This window comes from Podarcis muralis, chromosome 1 (assembly GCF_964188315.1).
Source record: "Podarcis muralis chromosome 1, rPodMur119.hap1.1, whole genome shotgun sequence".
NCBI classification, from domain to species: Eukaryota; Metazoa; Chordata; class Lepidosauria; order Squamata; family Lacertidae; genus Podarcis; species Podarcis muralis.
The window spans coordinates 131,386,326-131,408,478 of NC_135655.1; the positions used below are offsets into that span (position 1 = coordinate 131,386,326).

The following is a 22,153-nucleotide window of genomic DNA, read 5'->3' on the forward strand; positions in this document are numbered from 1 at the left end:
TCTTTGGTGTCATTTCTAGAAGGTGTTGTAAGTAGAATTGTGTTGTAAGTAGAATTGGTCAGTTTCAGTTTCTTCAGCACTGGTAGTTGGTGCATAAACTTGGATTACTGTAATGTTAAAAGGTCATAGAATCATAGAATCATAGAGTTGGAAGAGACCACAAGGGCCATCGAGTCCAACCCCCTGCCAAGCAGGAAACACCATCAGAGCACTCCTGACATATGGTTGTCAAGCCTCTGCTTAAAGACCTCCAAAGACGGAGACTCCACCACACTCCTTGGCAGCAAATTCCACTGTTGAACATCTCTTACTGTCAGGAAGTTCTTCCTAATGTTTAGGTGGAATCTTCTTTCTTGTAGTTTGGATCCATTGCTCCGTGTCCGCTTCTCTGGAGCAGCAGAAAACAACCTTTCTCCCTCCTCTATGTGACATCCTTTTATATATTTGAACATGGCTATCATATCACCCCTTAACCTCCTCTTCTCCAGGCTAAACATGCCCAGTTCCCTTAGCCGTTCCTCATAAGGCATCGTTTCCAGGCCTTTGACCATTTTGGTTGCCCTCTTCAGGTTGCCCAAGGTCTGCCTTGGATTCGTATCGAGATCATTCTATTATTTTTGAGACTGCATCCCAGTACAGCTTTCACCACTCTTTTGTTGCCTGTGAGGGCCACTCCATTTCTTTTACAGTATTCTTGCCTGCAGTAGTAGATATGATGCTCATCCAAACTGAATTCGCCTATTCCCATCCATTTTAGTTCACTGATGCCCAGAATGTCAATATTTATTCTTGCCATCTCATTTTTGACCACATCCAGCTTACCAAGGTTCATGGCTCTTACATTCCAGGTTCCTATGCAATATTTTTCTTTACAGCATTGGACTTTCCTTTCGCTTCCAGGCATATCCGCAACTGAGCGTCCTTTCGGCTTTGGCCCAGCCGCTTCATCAGCTCTGAATCTACTTGTACTTTTCCTCCGCTCTTCCTCAGTAGCATGTTGGACGCCTTCCGACCTGAGGGGCTCATCTTCCAGCGACATAACTTTTATAAGCCTGTTGTTTTTGTCCATGGAGTTTTCTTGGCAGGGACAGTGGAGTGGCTTGCCGGTTTCTGCTCCAGGTGGATCACGTTTAGTCAAAACTCTCCACTATGACCTGTCCATCTTGGGTGGCCCTGCACGGCATAGCTCATAGCTTCTCTGAGTTATTCAAGCCCCTTTCCCACGACAAGGCGGTGATCCATGAAGGAGGTAGAATGTATAGCCTTGCAATAATGAAAATGTACTAGGGCATGAGTAGCAGTTTCAACTTCCTTCAAAACACATAGGCATATTCGCTCTGAATATGGTTTGCCTTTAATGTTAGTCTTGTTTTATAGATTACGAATGCTGTAATATTTTGTGAATACTACAGTATGACTTTGGTTGCAATTGTGCTGTTTAGGTTTCTTTTTTAGCTGTTTTGCTAATAGTGTTTTATAGATTATAATTGTTTAACTGATGATTGAACAGTTGTTAATTGTTCTATATGATTTGTGCTGTGTTTGTGATATTCTATTATGTTCTATCATGTCATTGCTATTGATTGTTTGACTGCTTTGGGATTCATTTGAATGAAAAGCGGCACAGAAATATAATCAATCAATCAATCAATCAATCATTTGTTCGAGGCCAGCTTCTAATGATAATGTCCTCAGATGTATTGGTTTAAATTTTGCTTCTTTTAAGTAGATGGGCTTATCATTGCGTTTGTTGGTTGTTGTACATAATTTAATTGCTTTAATCAGAAATATTGTGAACCACCCTGGGGTATTAAAAATTTGCTATATAAACAGAATTGCTGACTAAGTGCTAGAAGAGGCCTGGGAAAACTTTGGCCCTCCAAATGTGGCTGGACTACAGCTCCTATCCTACCCAGTAAGCCCAGAGTTTGCTGGGAAGAGGGAATGATCGCTAATCCACCCTAAGAACTGTAGCGGGGGTGGGGATAGGGGGTCTTCTAACAACTTTCAGCTTCTTTAACAAATGACCATTCCCAGGATTCTTTGGGGAAAGTGGTAGGATAGTGCTTGAAATGCGTGGCATGGATGGGACCTTAGTCTCATAACCAGGGACTCATCTACACTTCCATTTGTTCTGTGCCTAGAAAGCACAGATCCAAGAAGCCTTTTGCTTGTCTTGTGCTTTCTAGGGATAGGTCTGAATGGTTCTGCATTTGCTCTGCAGCTTTCCCCGCGGAAACCTGTTCTTTACCACTGGTTTGGAACAAACGCAAACAGCAATCTGCAGAAAACTGGTTGCCGTTTGGTCCGGTTCGGCGGTAAAGGGCAAATTTGAATGCTGCATGTGATGGAAACGTCATGAGATATTAATGGTCCACTTGAATAAGGAAAAATACATTTCTTCATGTTGGAAGTACAGCAGCAGGGATCATTCAGTGCATGTCTTTAGAGGTTAATTTTGTTATCAGTCTAGATGACAGTAGACTATCACTGGCTGGAGAAAATGGCAACAGGTCATTTTGTAAGAAAAAACCCAGCCTGGCTATTTTCCCTTCTGTTTTTGTCGCAAGTTTGTGCAGCTCTGTTGTTGCTAGACCACTATTACTGTACAAACATACTTCCATTTGCAGAGGCATATACAGGCATACCTTGGAAGTCAAACGGAATCTGTTCCGGAAATCCATTCGACTTCCAAAATGTTCGAAAACCAAAGCGCGGCTTCTGCAGTCAATTGGAAGCCCCGTCGGACGTTCAGCTTCCAAAAATAGTTCACAAACCGGAACAGTCACTTCTGGGTTTGCGGTGTTCAGGAGCCAAAACGTTCGAGAACTAAGCTGTTCAAAATCCAAGGTACGACTGTCCAGTCATTCTGGAAAGCATGGTGTTCCCTTTCTGAACAGCAACTCCAGGGCGATCCTGTAGAGTTGGAAAGAGAAGCAGCCTTCTCTTGACTTCCTGCCCTGCAACATTTCAATCATATTGATACTGCAATGCTAGCAGGGAGGAATGTGAAAAGTTGATGATGATGATGATGATGATCATTTTGATATTGCATGGCCTCAGGTTTCTATTTCTTTTAATTCAGCAGTTAGGCCTGGTGGTCTTTCGACAAAACAGCTCTTAAGGGTTTTAATATAATCAGCATGCTGCAGCCTGTCTATGTTAGTTTGTGCACCACTGGCAGAAGTTACATTGCACATGGCATAAAGTAAATAGTAGCTCCAGTGGACCATTAATCTCCATCCTGAGGTTATTCTTCATGGCACATTGACCTATCTTGAACCTGCAGTAAATCACAAAGTATTATTGATAGTCCATCTCATTCCCAAGATGCAACATAAACATGGTAAGTGGCACCTTCCCTTCTGTGTAAACAGACTGCACAACACTTTAAGTAATAGTTACAGCCCACATCCTGGTGGCGGCTCTACATTCCCTCTGGTATTGTCTCTGACAGAGCCAGGCCCCCACGTGCAGAGTGCTGGAGATGGAAGCAACGAGTCATTTGCTCCAGATGTTTAGCTGACCCTTAACAGCGCTCATAAGTGAAAGGCTATCACTGCCAGTCAAACACACCCTAATGCCCATAAAAAATTATTTACACCTCCTTAAGAAAAAGATGTCTCCCTAGGAAATGTGTGTGTGTTTGTTTGTGTGTGTGTGTGTGTGTTTGTTTGTATGTATTTAAGCAAGCCATGTTAGTTTCACAACTGCAGCAACAGTTTGCCTTCATGCACTATGGAGATCTTTCTGTTCCTTTTGCATTTGCCTGTTGACCTGGCTTTGTAGTACGAGATCTCTCAAACTGAGGCAAGAACCATAAAGATACATAAACAGGTGAGAAAGGGAGGTATGAGGTCCATGATGATGTTCAGCTTTTGCCAGGGGGGTGGTGTTGAAGTGGAGCACAGGTACATGTGAATCTGGCCAACTCTGGTCTGCTGGGCATCACCCAACAAACAGTCTGGTAACAAGCATTGGTACTGTGTCCTCTATCTTTATTAGGGGTTTAACCACTCTGGGCAGCTCCCAATAGAACATTAAAAACACAATAAAAGATCAAACATTAAAAACTTCCCTAAACAGGGCTGCCTTCAGATGTCTTCTAAAAGTCAGACAGTTGTTTATTTTCTTGACATCTGATGAGAGGGCGTTCCATAGGGCGGGCACCACCACCAAGAAGGCCCTCTGCCTGGTTCCCTGTAACCTCACTTCTCACTTCTTGTCTAGCTAACTGCTAAATAAACTCTCCTGATTAAGAGAACCAAAACTCATTAGGAAGTGCTTTTTTTGTTCACCTCATCTTCTGTTATTGTTGTGGTCCCATTTTTTTGCTGGTTATGTTGTATTGCTATTATGCAAGGTAGCTAATACACAGGAGACTAAGATTAACACAGGTGATGACAAAAAGCCCACTCTCCCAATCCCCTTAATGGGATACATGATGAAGAACTACCCAAACTCTGTTGGCTTGGGTTATAGTTGCTGTTTTTTACAGATAAGATTAATTTTCATAGCTACTAGCATTGTTAAATTGTTCATGTCATCCTCACCTTAATAGTCTATCAACTGCTTTGCACAAAATAGGCATTCAGGGTATTTCAAATACCATTTCAAATGCACCTTTTAAGGAATGTCCATCTCCTCTCCGAAAATATGGACACTTATTCACTCCTCAGACAGCTTCTGTCTTCTTTGAAACATTCCTTTGCAAGTATTTGGCTTCTAGCATATAATAAAAATCCACCCACACGAATAAGCTTCTGTCCAGTTTCTCATATAACATGGTAATTTATGGCACAATCCCAACCATGTCTACTCAGAAGGAAGTCTGGGGCTTAGTTCCAGATAAATGGTGTTGGGATTGTAGTCTTGTTTCCAGAGGAACTGTTACTCAATTACCTTGGTGTAAGAATTGCCACAAAAAGGGATCACATGGGCCTAAACAGTCTAAGCTGAGGACAAAGTAGGAAAAGCAGGTTGCTAACACGTCTTTCTCAAAAGCCTTACAGATAGCCCACTCCAGCACTGCAAACAACCCACAGATGATATCTCCCCAGTAGCCCTTGGTGGTATCTCCCAGCCAGTAGCACTTGGTGGGCAGGTAATCTGTTAAGTAGCCTGGCTTGGGGGGAATTCCTTGGTCCAGCGTTATGGTTAGAGCCTCAGGTGAGGCTGAGGATGGTGGTGAGAATGAGGGGGCAGCAAGCACTTACTGGCTTCAGCAGGATCACCAGCTACACTCTATCCTGGGTAAGCTGGGCATCACCATAGTAATCCATGCTGTATTCCTAGAACAAATTATGCATATGGTTGCCTTCAGAAAATGTCTGGAGAACTTGGGGTCCTCCTCATATTGCTAGACTTCAACGCCAACCAAGGATGGGAGTTGTAGGGCAGCAAATTGGAGGTCCACAGGTTCCCTGCCACTGTTTTAGAAGACACAACTGGCGCACAATATTGCCATCACATTGCTGCCTGGGCTCAGTTGCAACTGCTGGCTTTATCTTTTAAAGAGCTGAACAGCTAAGGACCGGAGTAACTAACAGATCAGTCCTATACAGTCTTAACTGGGAGGAAATCCCATTGGCTTCAGCATAACTTACTTCTGCCATTTTCCTCCTCTATGTGTCACCCTGTATATTCCATTCAACACCAGAGGCTTTGCTCTGCATCCCTGTACTGAATGAGGGTTGTTTTCAAGCGGGGAAACCGGCATCAGAATACCCGAGCCCAGAGATTTCCAGCGAGAGTCAGCGTTACAGTGACATTTTAACCTTTGACTTTTTGCTACTTGATTGATATGGGTATGTGTATTAAGCAATTAACAGAGTGACGTGTGACCTTCAGAAACGAGTAAATCAGATTCTTAGTCTAAAATCACTGGAGAAAATATTGGGCCTTTTGAATATAGAACTCTGTAAGGTATTAGATTAGGGTGGTGCTGTGGGTTAAACCACAAAGCCTAGGACTTGCCGATCAGAAGGTCGGCGGTTCGAATCCCTGCAACGGGGTGAGCTCCCATTGCTCAGTCCCAGCTCCTGCCAACCTAGCAGTTCAAAAGCACGTCAAAGTGCAAATAGATCAATAGGTACCGCTCTGGCGGGAAGGTAAACGGCGTTTCCGTGCACTGCTCTGGTTCGCCAGAAGCGGCTTAGTCATGCTGGCCACATGACCCGGAAGCTGTACGCTGGCTCCCTTGGCCAATAAAGCGAGATGAGCGCCACAACCCCAGAGTCGGCCATGACTGGACCTAATGGTCAGGGGTCCCTTTACCTTTTAAGGTATCAGGTTATCAAAGTAGCATTTCTAATACAAGTCAAATTCCCCTCATTTCTAAATATTTCAGGTTTTAACTTCCTTTGATTACAATTACAAAATCATAACTGGTTGCTTAAATCTTAACATGCACCCACATGATGCTTAAAGCCTGCCCAGTTCCCTCATTCAATGTGTGTACAAACCACATCTGCCTTGAGAGTGCAATGAGAGGCCTTTTATATGCATGCGGACCAATGCCGTCTAAACCAATTGCTAAGCTGTTTGATGCATCAGTACTGGTTAAACTTTTTAAAAAGCATTTGCTATTTGTAAAAGATGCTTGGCACCTTTGAGCCAAGTTCTGCTCAAAAGTTCAAGGTTCTTTTTTCTTTTAGTACATGAATGTCGTTCTTGTGTTCTCTTTGGATTTCTATTTGCACTGGGCTTAACTAATCTTGATCTTTAACTTCATCATGTTTCAAACAGTAGTCAATGGGGTCATTGACTTAGCTCACCTGGGTTTGTTTTTAAGGTCATCTCAACTCTTTGACCTAATTCTGAACCATAAGCATATTCCAAGACTCCTTCATGAGATGTAAACTCCTGCAATGTGGTTAACATTGTAATGAACTAACAACGTGTTGTCTACATTAAATAAAAAACAACAACATCAAGCGAGAGAGAACCTCCCCATATTATCACCAATTATTAGGGTCTTGGAGTTTACACAGTTGGGCATATACACATTCATAGGAAGTATTTTACAAATGTATTTTCATTTTTAAAAGTGCAAAGGTTTCCTGCTATAAACTTTAGTATTTTGCAGAAATAGGGACTTAGTGAAGACAGTCTGGGTGATTTGAGAGTTGGTGTCAGTGTAGCAACTAAAAGCCAGAGGTATGGGTCACAAAATCATTGATTTAATTCTCACCTCTGCCCTGAACTGACCAGTTTGCCTTAGGTAAACCTCAGCCCCTATGTAACTCAATTACTTTGGTGTAAGAATTGTCACAAAAATATATACAACAACAACAAAAAATCAGTCAATTTGAGTTGTGCCACTCAAATTGGGTCTACTTACTACACCTTAATTTTTTTACGGAATGTGGAGTAACGTTGCTTCTGGGGTCCCTCCAGGATTGGGGCCCTGAGGCTGAAGCTTCATGTGTTTCATGGTAGATCTGCCCTGGCAGGAGTCTTTCCAAGCCCTACCTTGAGATGCCAGGGACTGATCCTGGGACCTTTTGCAGGCATAACGGATGCTCTACCACAAGACGCTGGTCCCTCCTCAAGTGTCAGGCATTTGAAGTACAGTAATGCTTCAGTCCAGGGATGTGGGTGGCGCTGTGGGTTAAACCACAGAGCCTAGGACTTGCTGATCAGAAGGTTGGTGGTTTGAATCCCTGTGACGGGGTGAGCTCCCGTTGCTCGGTCCCTGCTCCTGCCAACCTAGCAGTTTGAAAGCACGTCAAACTACAAGTAGATAATAGGTACCGCTCCGGCAGGAAGGTAAACGGCGTTTCCATGCACTGCTCTGGTTCACCAGAAGCGGCTTAGTCATGTTGGCCACATGACCTGGAAGCTGTACCAATAAAGCGAGATGAGCGCCACAACTTCAGAATTGTCCATGTTATGTACTGAAGTTCTCACCCTGGGACAGCAGGGGGATACTGTAGATAGTTTTCACTCAGGTCCACGTCAGTTATTTTAGGTGGGAAACCCTGGGTTGTTGTTGCTACAATGTTGACAGCCGGCTGCCTATAAAAGCAGGCCAGCTGAACTGTTTGCTGCTCAGTTCTGTCCAGCTTACAATAAAGAGCTGCTCTGGAGAAATTACTGTGTCGTCTGCTATGTTCGCCCACAACTTAACACTGGCGACGAGGATGGGATCGATGGACATCAGAGTACAGCCAGATGCAGCTACCCTCTGAGCAGAGCTGAATCACCGAGCTAAATCACTGAGCGAAATCACTGAACAGAACCAATTCAGAGCTGACTGTTCTGGCTAGAGATTGGTGTTCCATCCATCGCCCTTCACGCTGGAATCGGAATCATGGCTTCACTTGTGCCTCTACCACTGTTTGCGCCAGCCTCTGAATCATGGGACTCCTACCTCGCTTGGTTCGACTGCTACCTCCAAGCCAACGAGCTAACGCAAGTATCACAGGAGCGTAAGCGGGGCCTATTCCTCAGCCTCTGTGGGCCTGAGCTGTTTGAGACGGCCTGAGCATTGGTTGCGCCTGAAGCAGTCCAGGCAACACCGTGGGACACGATCCAAGAGAAGCTCCGCAACCACTATGCACCAAAGCCGTCCAAGATTGCTGCCCGCCATGCGTTCTACCACCGGAACCAGGCAGAGGGGGAGTCAATCAACAACTACACCACCGCCCTGCGATAGGCTGCAATGCACTGCCAGCGTGGAGCCGAACCAAGCCGCTTCAGAGGGTCTGCCAGACTTACCACAGACTCAGACCACTCCACTTGCGGAGGCTCCACCCACAGCAGCGGATCCAGGGGATTTGGTTTCAACGCCACCTAGGGTCACACCACAGCCTCAGCAAGAATTGTGTGGCCCCCCGGACTTGGCTACCAGTCCCCGGCGGTCTGGCAGAGTTTCCAAGCGCCCAACTTATTTAAAGGACTATGTTGTTGGACAGGTATCACTGTTGGTCTAAGTATGGGAAATGTAACCGATATGCTTTTGTGCCTAATTGAACCATTACGTGTAGTGCTGTATATAAGGAAACCATTACGATTGTAACTAACGCCTTATCTCGGTGGGGAGGGGTGTTATGTACTGAAGTTCTCACCCTGGGCCAGCAGGGGGATACTGTAGATAGTTTTCACTCAGGTCCACGTCAGTGATTTTAGGTGGGAAACCCTGGGTTGTTGTTGCTACAATGTTGACAGCCGGCTGCCTATAAAAGCAGGCCGGCTGAACTGTTTGCTGCTCAGTTCTGTCCAGCTTACAATAAAGAGCTGCTCTGGAGAAATCACTGTGTCGTCTGCTATGTTCGCCCACAACTTAACAGTCCACGACTGGACTTAACGGTCAGGGGTCCCTTTATAGCGGGAAAAGAGAGGCTGGAAACTGGACAAGCTGGCGAGAGCAAGAGGGGTGAGAGTCTTTCTTTGTGGGCTGCTGAGATCACCTTGGAGCAAGGGGAAACAGAGTTCCACAAAGGCAGCCTAGATCCAAAATGGGTGTAACTGGCTTCCCAGGACAAGGCAAAGCTTTTTCCAGCCGAAGCCCAGAGCCAGGCAGAGCAGGGCTCCCAAGATCACTCTCCCAAAGCACAAGACTCTTCATCTCAGGGTTGTGGCCCCATGTGGGGCAACAGATTCCTACATTGCCAGAGGTTGGACTAGATGAGTCTCATGGTCCCTTCCAACTCCACAATTCTATGATTCTGTAAATGGGGGCAGAAGGCCATAGATAAGCACTGCATTTTTGCTAATTGGTTTGCCAAATGCCCATACCACGGCTTATTATTTATTTATTCCACTTTTAGCCCTGAGAAGATTTCAAAGAGATTGGCAAAAGGTTATTATAATTAAAAACACATTCAAGTCAGTTATCAGGAACAGAAACAATACACTGTCCCTCTGATACAACATCCCTGAGTGAGTTTGACAAAACTATAATCCTGGCAAATTGTGGTACAGCAAATCTCAATTTTCTCTTCAACAATGCCAGCCTCAGTGGCTCAAGGGCTGCTTCTCACACTCTGGCTTGTCTAAACATTTAAAGGAAAGTAATATAAAGTTATTAACATTCCTTTGGTCATTTGTGACTAAGGAAGAAGATTTTGCTCATGTGACTGAGGCAGAAAGGTTCAGGAGGTATACAGGGGGCAGTCCTTATTCCACACTGTGATTTGCTCCAGTTCTATACGTCAAGATAACTTGGTAAATGTTTTTTGCTGTTGTCTAAACAACACACACAAATACACACCCATACTAAGGATGACAATATGTTGCATTGCTGAAATTCTGTTTTTTTGCCTTGTAAAATGTCCTATTATGCACCCTTAGACAGGCATGATTCTGGCATAATCTAGGACTGGGCATTTGGACCCAGTAATCCAGGGCTCCCTTGAAGCCCTAATACTTTCTATTTCTACTCAAAATGACAGTTCGTTAATTGGGGCCCCTTTCCAAGGCAATTTTGAATGGCAGTGAAACCTTTTAGAAATAATGATTAGATTATAAACTGGTTACTCTAAAGATTTTCTTAGCTAAGTGCAATAACTGCTGATGACAGAATTTCATGCTTGCTCAGTATCCTCCTTCATCCTGCGCTGTCACAGCCCATTGCCTTTTCAAGTAAATTATGTCACTGACAGCAAATTATGAAAGTACCAATGACATCCATAAGTTACACTTTTATTTAGAGGGCAAAGGCTTAGATGGGCGGGTGGTGGATTACAAAGTGGGGTCATCTACGATAATTAGTTACATGGGAAAGTTTTCTAATTACGCTGAAGGTTTTGGGCTTTAGCACTTCAGAAAAAAGGTTTGCCCATTTATCTCCTTTTGCCCTTCTAGAAAGAAATGCCAAGGACCAGCAACATCAAAGCATTTCATAGAAGGAACTAAAATATCATCTGGACCCCCCCCCCCCCGCTATAAAGATCTGCCTTATTTCTGAATTGGTCCACCCAGCTCAGCATGAGACCTGATAGCATCTACAGTTAAGAAATGTGCACATTTAAAAAAAAAATGCAAATAGCAGGTGCAGATCTGGACCTCTACATTCGCAGTTTAGGTTGGAAGGACAGTTTCCGCTGGCATTAACTGAAGTGTCCCTCCCAATGTACACAGCAGGCTTGAGGACCTTGATCTGGATCGGGACCACAGCAAAGAGCAGGAGAAAAGCCTCTCTGCCTCCCACCTGCTGGTTCCTTTGTTTGTACTGTTAATTGCTGATTGTGCGCTTGGTATGTCTAGATTGGCCCACCTGCTTCAGAGCAACTTGCCAAGCCACAGGTCTTATTTTAGCACACACTTTTGTCAACTCGGACTCTCATGTGGGAATGTTAAGGATAGTAGGAAAGGATATATTGAATAAGTATTATCCTTCATTCATTCACGCTAGTATGTATATAGTACAGTGGTACCTTGGGTTACATACACTTCAGGTTACATACACTTCAGGTTACAGACTCTGCTAACCCAGAAATAGTGCTTCAGGTTAAGAACTTTGCTTCAGGATGAGAACAGAAATTGTGCTCCGGCGGCACAGCAGCAGCAGGAGGCCCCATTAGCTAAAGTGGTGCTTCAGGTTAAGAACAGTTTCAGGTTAAGAACGGACCTCCGGAACAAATTAAGTACTTAACCTGAGGTACGACTGTATATATAGCAGAGCATATTCCCCTCAAAATAGCAGGAAGTTAGTTTGCAGATTCATTTGAATCTCTTTAGTTAAGTAATCCAATCTGGTTTGCCCAGATGGATTATTCCTCGTGCCCCCTTTTATCCCTCTTAAAAGAATAAAGACACAAGAGTCTTTCCTTCAAAGTAACAAGAAGTTTACTCACATTTCACTTCACGATTTGATCCCTGAAAGGCCGGCTTTACTGTACTTAGTAGTTACATCACAATCTTTGAGTTCATCTCATATGGAGATTGAGATCATGTGCTGCTGGCTGAGAGCCAGCAGACAGAACAAAATGGCGTCAGGAGAGCAGCAAGCAAGAGATCAGCGCGCGAGAGAGATCAAGAGAGAGAAAATGGCTGTGTGACTCGGCTCTTTTATGGAGTCATGCCCATCTTCCAGATCACATGCAGGTAGAGGACGCTCCAGACCAGTGGAACAGGAAGTTATACTGACTGGAGTAACACCCCCCTGCCTGGGACCACTCTAGGGAAATAAGGAGTGTTGTACTTGACTATTCCAATGGATTACACCCCACATCTCAGCTCAGTTCCCACTCTTCTTAGCATTGCTTCTGCATCCGTGTGTTTTGTGCTCATTGATATTAATCCTGCAGATGCTCAAACTCTTATTCTGGTGTGCTGAATCCTTTTACCCAAAAGATTATCTGGCTTAGAAATGTGAAGTGTGACTAAATAAAAAAAGCAAGAAAATGCTAGAAGCTCCATGGGTCATTTTAAAGGGTGATGAAGACTTGTGTGCTCTGGCTGACACAGCTTTGTTCAGGGAGGTTGGGTGTGCCAGTGGCCACCACTGTAGCACATTGGTGAGAGAGAGACTCTAAGGTAAACAGTGCCTGAATAAAACTCACCTAAAGGTTTCCAGCAGCCTTCAATCAGGTTTGTAAGGGTTTGGAAGAAACCAACAAAAGCCAGGCAATGCGCTCCACAGTTTCCTTCCATTTTCACTACCTCCTTTCCATCTGAAAAGGAAATCCACTGGCATAAAGGACACAGTAGAAGAGCACTCACTTTAGATTGCCTGACATTTGTGGGAGAGGGTGCTTAACTTGATTTAGACCTGCTTGGGGCAAGAGTTAAATTCCTTTGGCCATCTTGTACTGTAATGCCCTGCAGAACAGAAACACAGTACAGGAGGCATTAGCTTAGATAAAATCTAGCACTATTAGTCATCAAACGTTTTCACTAGAATTACAATAAACCCATACTCTTCCATTCATTCCCCCCCTTTAATACAGACTGAAGAGAAACCTGAATGATGCAAGAGAGAATAGTAGTGATTTGGGATAGAACATTCCAATATAAAACAGCAAGAAGCTATTCTTGACGGACAAAGGAGCTGGATATTCAGTTTGATCTTGTGTTTATGAGACTAATTCTATGCATGTTTGATCTGAAGTTAAGTGCCTCTGAGTTAAATCAGGTAGGCTGTCAAATAAATGTGCACAGGCTTGGAGACTTGCCCTTTATGCATCTTTACTTGGAAGCAAGTCCTAATGCCTTTCTTTTGGAGCTTCGTCCTTCATAAATGTGCATCACATTGCCATCTTAATCTCTCTCTCTCTCTCTCTCTCTCTGTGTGTGTGTGTGTGCGTGTGTGTGTGTGTGTGTGTGTGTGTGTGTGTGTGAGAGAGAGAGAGAGAGAGAGAGATTGTTGTGGAAGTGCCATGAAAAACCTATTGAGCAGAAAGGGTTCTGTATAATCAGCAGCATTTGCACTGTATAAAATGGCTTGTTAATTTTTCTTTTTCTTTCCTCATATTCTTAGAAACGGGTCAAATTTCTGCACTCATTTCAAATGTGTCCTTTTAATCTTTGAATTTCATGCTTAATTTAAAAGTTTGGTATCAGTTACTCCCTCCTCCTGGTCTAATACTTTTACAATAGAACGTATGTATATATACTTCAGGGATGCGGGTGGTGCTGTGGGTTAAACCACAGAGCCTACGACTTGCCGATCAGAAGGCCGGCGGTTTGAATCCCCGTGACGGGGTGAGCTCCTATTGCTCGGTCCTTGCTCCTGCCAACTTAGCAGTTCCAAAGCACATCAAAGTGCAAGTAGATAAATAGGTATCGCTCCGGCGGGAGGGTAAATGGCGTTTCCGTGCGCTGCTCTGGTTCGCCAGAAGCGGCTTAGTCATGCTGGTCACATGACCTGGAAGCTGTACGCCGGCTCCCTCGGCCTGTAAAGCGAGATGAGCGCCGCAACCCCAGAGTCGGTCACGACTGAACCTAATGGTCAGGAGTCCCTTTACCTTTACCTATATATACTTCTGTTTAATTCAATCTAAGATTCAGGAGGAGTTTTTTTTAATCTGAGACAAACTGAAGACAGCAATGTCAGAAAGGTCCTTTTTGGAACTAGCTGAGGTGAGCAGGGATGGGTGTGAGAGTAGGGCTAAGGTCTTGAGATTGTCATCCACATACTGCGTAAGTATGCCAGTGTGCCTTTCTCTGTGGGATGAGGAGCCATTGATCTCGCTTGCATTTCTGATTCCAGCATCACTGAAGGAAGCTGGGAGTGAAGGGGTATCTTAAAGCTGCTGTACTTCCATAGGAAGCTGCCTTTTACCATGATGGCTGGCCATTGACTGGCAGTGGCTTCCCAGGTCTTTCCCCTGCCTGGAGATATTAGGGATGGAGCATGGGCCTTCTGCAGTCAGTGCATGGCTGCGCTCCTCCCCTTCTGTGTGTCAGTGGGTGTTATGTATTGAAGTTCTCACCCTGGGCCAGCAGGGGGATACTGTAGATAGTTTTCACTCAGGTCCACGTCAGTTATTTTAGGCGGGAAACCCTGGGTTGTTGTTGCTACATTGTTGACAGCCGGCTACCTATAAAAGCAGGCCGGCTGAGCTGTTTGCTGTTCAGTTCTGTCCAGCTTACAAATAAAGAACTGCTCTGGAGAAATCGCTGTGTCGTCTGCTATGTTCGCCCACAACTTAACAGTGGGGGAGCCAGTGACCTCTTTTGCATATATCGGGGTGATCCATGTGCAGAAATACATCCCTCCATGCATGGATTACCCCTCTCTGGCCTGTGACTTTACTAATTCATCACTATAACTAAACTAGGATTTGAAGCATGGTCTTTGGCAGCAACACCTCACTCTCAAGGCCCCTGTAAAATTAACATTTTTGCAGCACCTCCTGTTGTCATGTTGTATGTTTGTTTGGTCATAATTGAGATTTTTTAAATCACCGGGTTCTTTCCTACTCTAGAATTCATATACAGTGGTACCTCGGGTTACATACACTTCAGGTTACATACGCTTCAGGTTACAGACACCGCTAACCCAGAAATAGTACCTCGGGTTAAGAACTTTGCTTCAGGATGAGAACAGAAATCACGTGGCCACAGCAGGAGGCCCCATTAGCTAAAGTGGTGCTTCAGGTTAAGAACGGACCTCCGGAACGAATTAAGTACGTAACCAGAGGTACCACTGTACTGTATATAAACTTTTGTTTTGTTTTTTTGCTGAATGCTCACTGAATAGAACATTCAGATTGATGCTCCAGCATAACCGGGAAGTGGGGAAACTCCACTTCCAAAACTCCAAAACTCAGTAATACATCTCTGTGGGACAATCCATCCTGAAAAGTTTATATACAGTACAGTGGTACCTCTGGTTACCTACTTAATTCGTTCCGGAGGTCCGTTCTTAACCTGATGTATTCCTGAGTTTTGGAGTTTTGGAAGTGGAGTTTCCCCACTTCCCGGTTATGCTGGAGCATCAATCTGAATGTTCTATTCAGTGAGCATTCAGTAAAGAAAACAAAACAAAACACCTCTTGAGCAAAGGACTGAACTGAACAATCACCCCCAGGCCTATATAAGAAGCCTAACATTTATGTAATATTTATTTAGAGCTTCAGCATCTTCAAGAACCCAAGGCTAACCACAGCTGGCAGACATGATTTAAATTAATGCTTATTCACAATGCTTATTTGTTATTAAAAATGAGTTTGTTAAAATATGCAAAATAAAATTTCAAACCAAGGTATTTCTGTTTTTGCTCCCACATCCTCCAAAAAGTTAACCATGTTAGTGGGACAGAATTGCTTTCTTCAAAAGTGTTTGGTGCATGCCATCCACATGTACCGTTTTATAGCTGTCAGCGCTGTTTCAAAAGCTTCGCTGTGTAGGTGTGCTTGACTTGCACCTCACAATTTATATTGTCACTAAAGTGAATGACTGTTTAGCTGGTATTTTCCCTAGGGAGGAAATTATTGAGTAATTGAAGTGTGCTTTGGATTTAATTGTACAGCAGAAAGTGTGTGCATCTTGACGTTTTTATAAGTTGGTACATTGCAACATTCCTTGTTGTTAAGTGGGATGTTCTCAATGCTTTGCTTTTAGTTCCCTAACAGCCAGTAGAGCCCTGAGCTGATTGGAACTGGCAATTCTTTTTACCCTCATGTTGCTTTTCTGTCATTTGGTCCAGGTGTGTTTGTTATCCTCCATTGTAGAATCTTTTCAGATTTTGGTGCCAAGGGAAAATAGTTAAGCCTTTTGCCCCCCTCTCCCTCCCTCCCTCCCTTGAAAGAAATATTTCTTTCTCTTTCTCTTTCTCTATGTGAAAGAGGCTCCATTTTATGAAGAGTCTTTCTGTCTATGGAGGAACGTCACTGGAGTTGTGAAAAGATTTGTGTGCACATTCATTCAAAGGAGAATGCATTTTAGAGGCTGAATGGTGAGATATAGATGTATTTTGACCTTACAGAACAAGAGTCAAGTTCAATGTAGATAGAACAGATCGCAGTTTCCAGCACCTTACAGAACCATAATAATAATAATAATAATAATAATAATAATAATAATAATAATAATTTTTTATTTATACCCCGCCCTCCCCAGCCAAGGCCGGGCTCAGAGCGGCTTACAAGCAATAATAAAAACAAGATGAATGATTACAACTTAAAAACAAAAATAAAATACAACATTAATAATAATGGAACATTAAAATATTAAAATGTAGCCTTATTGCAGGAGGAGAAGGATAGACATGGTCATGTCAAATAAAAGATGCTTGGTATTATTTTTGAGTAACAGCACAATTTTAGGGACACCTATATTAAATGAAATAGGATTTACCCCAGGTAAGTATTTCTAGGATTGCAGTAAGTCTTATGTTTCCAAGAAAGAGTGCTAGATCTGTTCACATTCCACTTTAGGCATGGGATTTCTTTGAGCAAATAATTATATTTCAGCATTAATTCTCAATCTGTTATCTGTATGCCAACCAAATGTGGAACTCAGACAATATACAGAGTCAATATCTTTCTGAGTTATCCACCTGAAGCAGAAACCCTGTATATTTGTGGAAAGATCTAACATAACTGAAAATTATCCTAAAAATAATAATAATAAATAACAAAAATATATTTACTCAACAGGAGCTACAGCTTCCTCGACCACAAATGGGAATTGTGAACACATGACAACAAACACTTGCATTAAATATGCTAATTAAACAGTGACCAATAAATAACAAAATTTCTGAGCTGAATATGTGGCAATCTCATTTTCCACAGGTAGGTTTGAACAAACTGGATTCAGCCCTTCACTTAAATACGTTACACTGTGACCAACTTCATTTGTGATCCTAAAAAATAAGTGTGAATATGGTATATTTAAAATGTTCAAAATACTAAAGGCAAGTAAAAGATTTCTGTACTTTCAAATTTCATGATTTATACAAACCTCTTGTGAATTTGAGGGTCTGATCATTTTTCATATCTGGGATTGTCTATATTCCTAGCACAAAAAAAATGTGGTGTCAAAGATTTGCCATATAACAGGGCAGAGAACTTAGAACTGTGTATATCTTTCGAAGACATTAGTTAAAGATTACAAGAAACTATCCTTGTTTTAAATAAGCCAGCTATCAGTGTGTTATTTACTGATCCTGAGACTACAAATGGAGCTAAATGATCCAAGGTGCTGATACGGAACCTGCAAATACACAAACTCTCTTGCAGGGATGCTTTTGGTCTTTGGGCAGATTCATAACTTTGGTACCGAATGCCATTCTTCTGGTGATGGTGGAGTGTTTTTGAAGTGTGGCCTCCTTTGACTGGCAGTAGACACTAAAGATCCTAAAAATGGCTGCTTCCTAGGCCTCATGAAGAAGGGACAACTGCAGGCTTGTCCCAAGGAAAATAATTCCCCCTATTTGTGCCCTTGCATCCACCATGTTCATGCTTGTTTGTTAACAATACCTCTTGGAAAGAAAATCAGTAAACTGTGGCGTATAATTACGAGTCTCCAAAATGGTGTTTCCCTAAAAGGAGGTCTTCTGTTTGAAACCCTTGGGAGTCACAGTCAGTCAGGGTACTTGGGCTAGATGGACCCATGGTCTGATTCCAGTTCCAAAAATGAATGGGCGTCATGAGCACTAGCAGCAGGAGTCTCTACCACAGAGAAAGCCGCAGTGGTTAGGTCATTGAACCAGGATCCCAATCCCTGCTCCGTCACAAAGCTCAGCCTCTCTCTCAGCCTAACCTACCTGAAAGGAGGATGAAACAGAGCTGGGTGAGAACCATAAGTTTCTCCATATGACCTCTGTAAAGGGACCCCTGACTCTTAGGTCCAGTCATGACTGACTCTGGGGTTGCGGCGCTCATCTCGCGTACAGCTTCTGGGTCATGTGGCCAGCATGACTAAGCCGCTTCTGGCGAACCAGAGCAGCGCACGGAAACGCAGTTTACCTCCCCGCCAGAGCGGTACCTATTTATCTACTTGCACTTTGACGTGCTTTCGAACTGCTAGGTTGGCAGGAGCAGGGACCGAGCAACGGGAGCTCACCCCTTCGCAGGGATTCGAACCGCCGACCTTCTGATCGGCAAGCCCTAGGCTCTGTGGTTTAACCCACTGCGCCACCCGCGTCCCTGTAGGCCTCTGTAGTTAGGACTGAAACCCTTCTGCGCTCATTTTTGATACCCGTTTCTTCCCCATGCAGTCGGCGCTTCTCAAACATAGGGCCCCAGCTCTTGTTGGGCTACAACTCCCAGCATCCCTAGCTAGCAGGACTGGTGGTCAGGGATGCTTGGAGTTGTAGTCCAACAACAGCTGGGAACTAAAGTTTGGGACTGTACACTCTGTGATGTTAACTGGGTTTGAGCTGTCCACTCCAAGGAGATTTATGAACATTTCCGACGCACGCCTGGAACTCTGCAAGGGGGAGGGCAGCTTGGAGGAGGAGCTGCAATGGAAACGTGGTTGGCAGGGTCCTGGCTCAGGGTCCTTGTTCCTTGGATGTTTCTCTGCTTCAGATTACCCACTCTCTGAGCTGCTTCCCCCCTACAAGAACGGGTTGTCAGGGGTTTATTATATACATGCCATGTGTGACTTCACTCATTTTCATGGGAATTGTATTGTCTCTGCATATTTGAAGGACCTGTGCACAGTTCTCCTCGTTTGGAACAGAGCAAGGCCACAACTTCTGTGCCTGTAACTTGTGCTTTATGTGTACGGCAACTGGCTTACCTCTCACAGAGTTACAATCCACAGCATCCATTAATGAACTACTGTGCCCAGAATTCTTGGGAGGGGGAAACTGTGCTTCCCATGTGCTTTAAAGGCCTGGTGTGTGCACAGCTGTACACCTTTGTGCTTCTGGGCTGCTTGTGTACACTACTCATTAAACACTCCACTGTCTGCTATATGGTGCTTTTCAATTTTTATTTCGGATATCTGAGCTGGGGTTTTTTGTTTTAGTGTGCTTGCATGTCAAAAAGGTTTATTATTTCCTTTTAGGTTGGTGAAAGCATGTCACATATCAAACTACACCTCCAGAAGACCAGAACAAATACACAGGTCATTTCTGTTCCTGTGATGACCAACCACCTACTTCTGGGGAAAACTGGGTGTGTGGGCTCTTCTGCTTATGAAATCATATCCTGCTTAAGCTCTTTTGCTACTGCTTTTCTTTTCCCCTTTTTCTTTTAAAAAGAAGAATTATATTTGTCCTTCATGACCCTCCACCTGATTGTTCATTTACCGGTATATGATCTGCTGAATGCTCAGCAGCAGTTTTCAACAGTTTTCACTTATGGTGCTCAACAGGTACATTAATGCAGAATAGTCCATAATGTCATGCAGAGATCCTTGGGGATCCTGCAGTTTATTTCCTTTTATTGCAGGAAATAAGCCATTTTCAAGCCCAAATCAAAATGCCAGAATTGTGGCTGCCCCTATTCTTGAATGGAACTTGGTTTTGTTTTTATTTTTAATGGAACAGAAAAAGAGATTTGAGGCTGGTTGCCCTCCTGCTTGGAAATCTGCTGCCTGAATCAACTACTTTGCGCTGTTTTATAATAAGATTTATGCCTGCCATCTGCTTTCTGGTTTATTTGTTTATGCTTCACATTCAGGAATCCCGTGCCCACTGGACCAGAGTGTTTGTTGTCGTTCTGAAAGGCCGGTGTCGTTGAGCCGATGCTTCCCCTCACAGAAGCCATGGCTGACTCATCAACTGCAAGTCTCGCTGCCCTTCTGCATGTGTAGTAACCACTGTGGCCTTTGTCACGTTTGCTTCCCATTTACCGGAAACACAGCTCAGGCCTTATCCTTTGTCACATTTATTTGCCGTTTGGTGTCTCAGCTACACTGCCAGGAAACAAAGCTGCAGGTTGTGGCGTATGAGCGTCTCTCCAGCTATCTTTCACAATGAAGACAGAGGCAAAGAATCTGCCTTCCTTTGGTTCTCCTTTGCACCTTTGTCCTCCAGCACTTCTCTGGCAGACTTTCCGCTTTCTAATTACTGGAAAAAGAATATTTATTATTAGTTAGTATCAGAGGGTGGCAGCTGGCTCTTCACCTATGTGTTTGATTGCATTAAAGGTAAAGGTAAAGGGACCCCTGACCATTAGGTCCAGTCGTGGCCGACTCTGGGGTTGTGGTGCTCATCTCGGTTTATTGGCTGAGGGAGCCGGCGTACAGCTTCCGGGTCATGTGGCCAGCAGGACTAAGCCACTTCTGGCGAACCAGAGCAGCGCATGGAAATGCCGTATACCTTCCCGCCAGAGTGGTACCTATTTATCTACTTGCACTTTGAGGTGCTTTCGTACTGCTAGGTTGGCAGGAGCAGGGACCGAGCAACGGGAGCTCACCCCATCGCGGGGATTCAAACCGCCGACCTTCTGATCGGCAAGTCCTAGGCTCTGTGGTTTAACCCACAGCGCCACCCGCATTCTGAGCCAATTTCTGGTGGTGTTGGGAGAGCATTCTTCCCCCCCACCTCACCAGACCCTTGACACACCTTGAGAGCTGGTGTGCCATAGCGACTAAGTGCCCAAGGAAATGTGTTGGTTTAGTTTCCAACAGATCAAAGCAGCAGTGGAGGTTTGTCTGTTAGAGCAAAGGGGGCACTGCCCCACCAACCTCCTTCTGCCCTCAGCCCATCTGACTGCCTCCGTGTGTGTGGCTGCCATTTTCCTTGGCTCCCCTTGCTGTTGGGCCCCCAGTCCGAATTGGCACCTGGCACCACTGGACCAATGCTGTAGTTTGGAGCGGGGTGCAGGTGGGGCATTCAGACATGCAGTTTACCTGATTTAACACCCCACTGCTGCCTGCTATTTGTTTCATGTGGGAAATGTACACGTATTCATTCAAGTGAACCAAATAGCTGCTTGGCTATAAGTCACTTTGGATTGCCTTGGGCAAGATAACAAATGAAATAAAATAGTAAAAATAAATGACAGTAACAGCAGCCTGGAGTCGTGGCAATAAAAATGGGAGAAATGGCATGTGGAGGATGGGTTAAGGCCATAGCTGTCAACGTTTCCCTTTTTTCAAAGGGAAATTCCCTTATTCTGAATAGGATTCCTCGCAAGAAAAGGGAAAAGTTGACAGCTATGATTAAGGCCCTCCAAGAGCACCTGCCGGATTTGTCCCTCTTTTATACCATCCATTGATCTGTTGGAATCTTATTTCTGCCACGGACTCACCTTTGGTACACTGCTCTGTCTCTGTAACGTGGCGGGAGCAATAATAATGATCTACTTGACCAGTTTCTCGACCGAGCTAAAGTACGCGAAGTGCTTTGAACCAGGTAAAATGTTCCGGAGCCGCGAAGAGTTTCCACGCCGCTTTGGGGAAGTAGCTGCGCGGTCCAAGTCCAGCACATGCCGCTTACTGAGAACGACTTGCAAATGAAAATCGCAGCCTTCCGGACAAGCGCCCGTTGCGAAACGTGATCCTAAGGCTGCCCTTGGATGGGGAAACCAGACCCGCGGAGTTGAAAGGACCGGGATCCTCCTCAGTGCAGGAGGATTGAGGATTTGTAGACGCGCCGCTTCCCCTCCAGTGACAAAGAAGAATGCGCGGGGCGCCTCCCCCTCTTGCAAGGATCGCGCGCTCCTCGCCTGGCGCTGCTCGCTTTTTCCCCCCGCAGGATGCAGGTGCTCCCGGCCCGCGCGCAGCTCGGCGGAGGGAGGGCGCGGGGCGGGGCGGGCGCGGGGCGAGCCGGCCCCCTCGGGGCTGTGGGGCGGCCCGT

General features: G+C 44.5%; 1 long non-coding RNA gene across 1 annotated transcript; it reads right to left on the minus strand.

The window, feature by feature from the left end:
- Positions 1–16,466: 16,466 nt before the first annotated feature.
- Positions 16,467–22,138, minus strand: LOC114582141 (uncharacterized). The gene is made up of 2 exons (XR_003703427.2): positions 21,606–22,138; positions 16,467–20,419 (listed from the first exon to the last, which is right to left on the minus strand). It is a non-coding gene; the product is annotated as an uncharacterized LOC114582141 (long non-coding RNA).
- Positions 22,139–22,153: the final 15 nt, after the last annotated feature.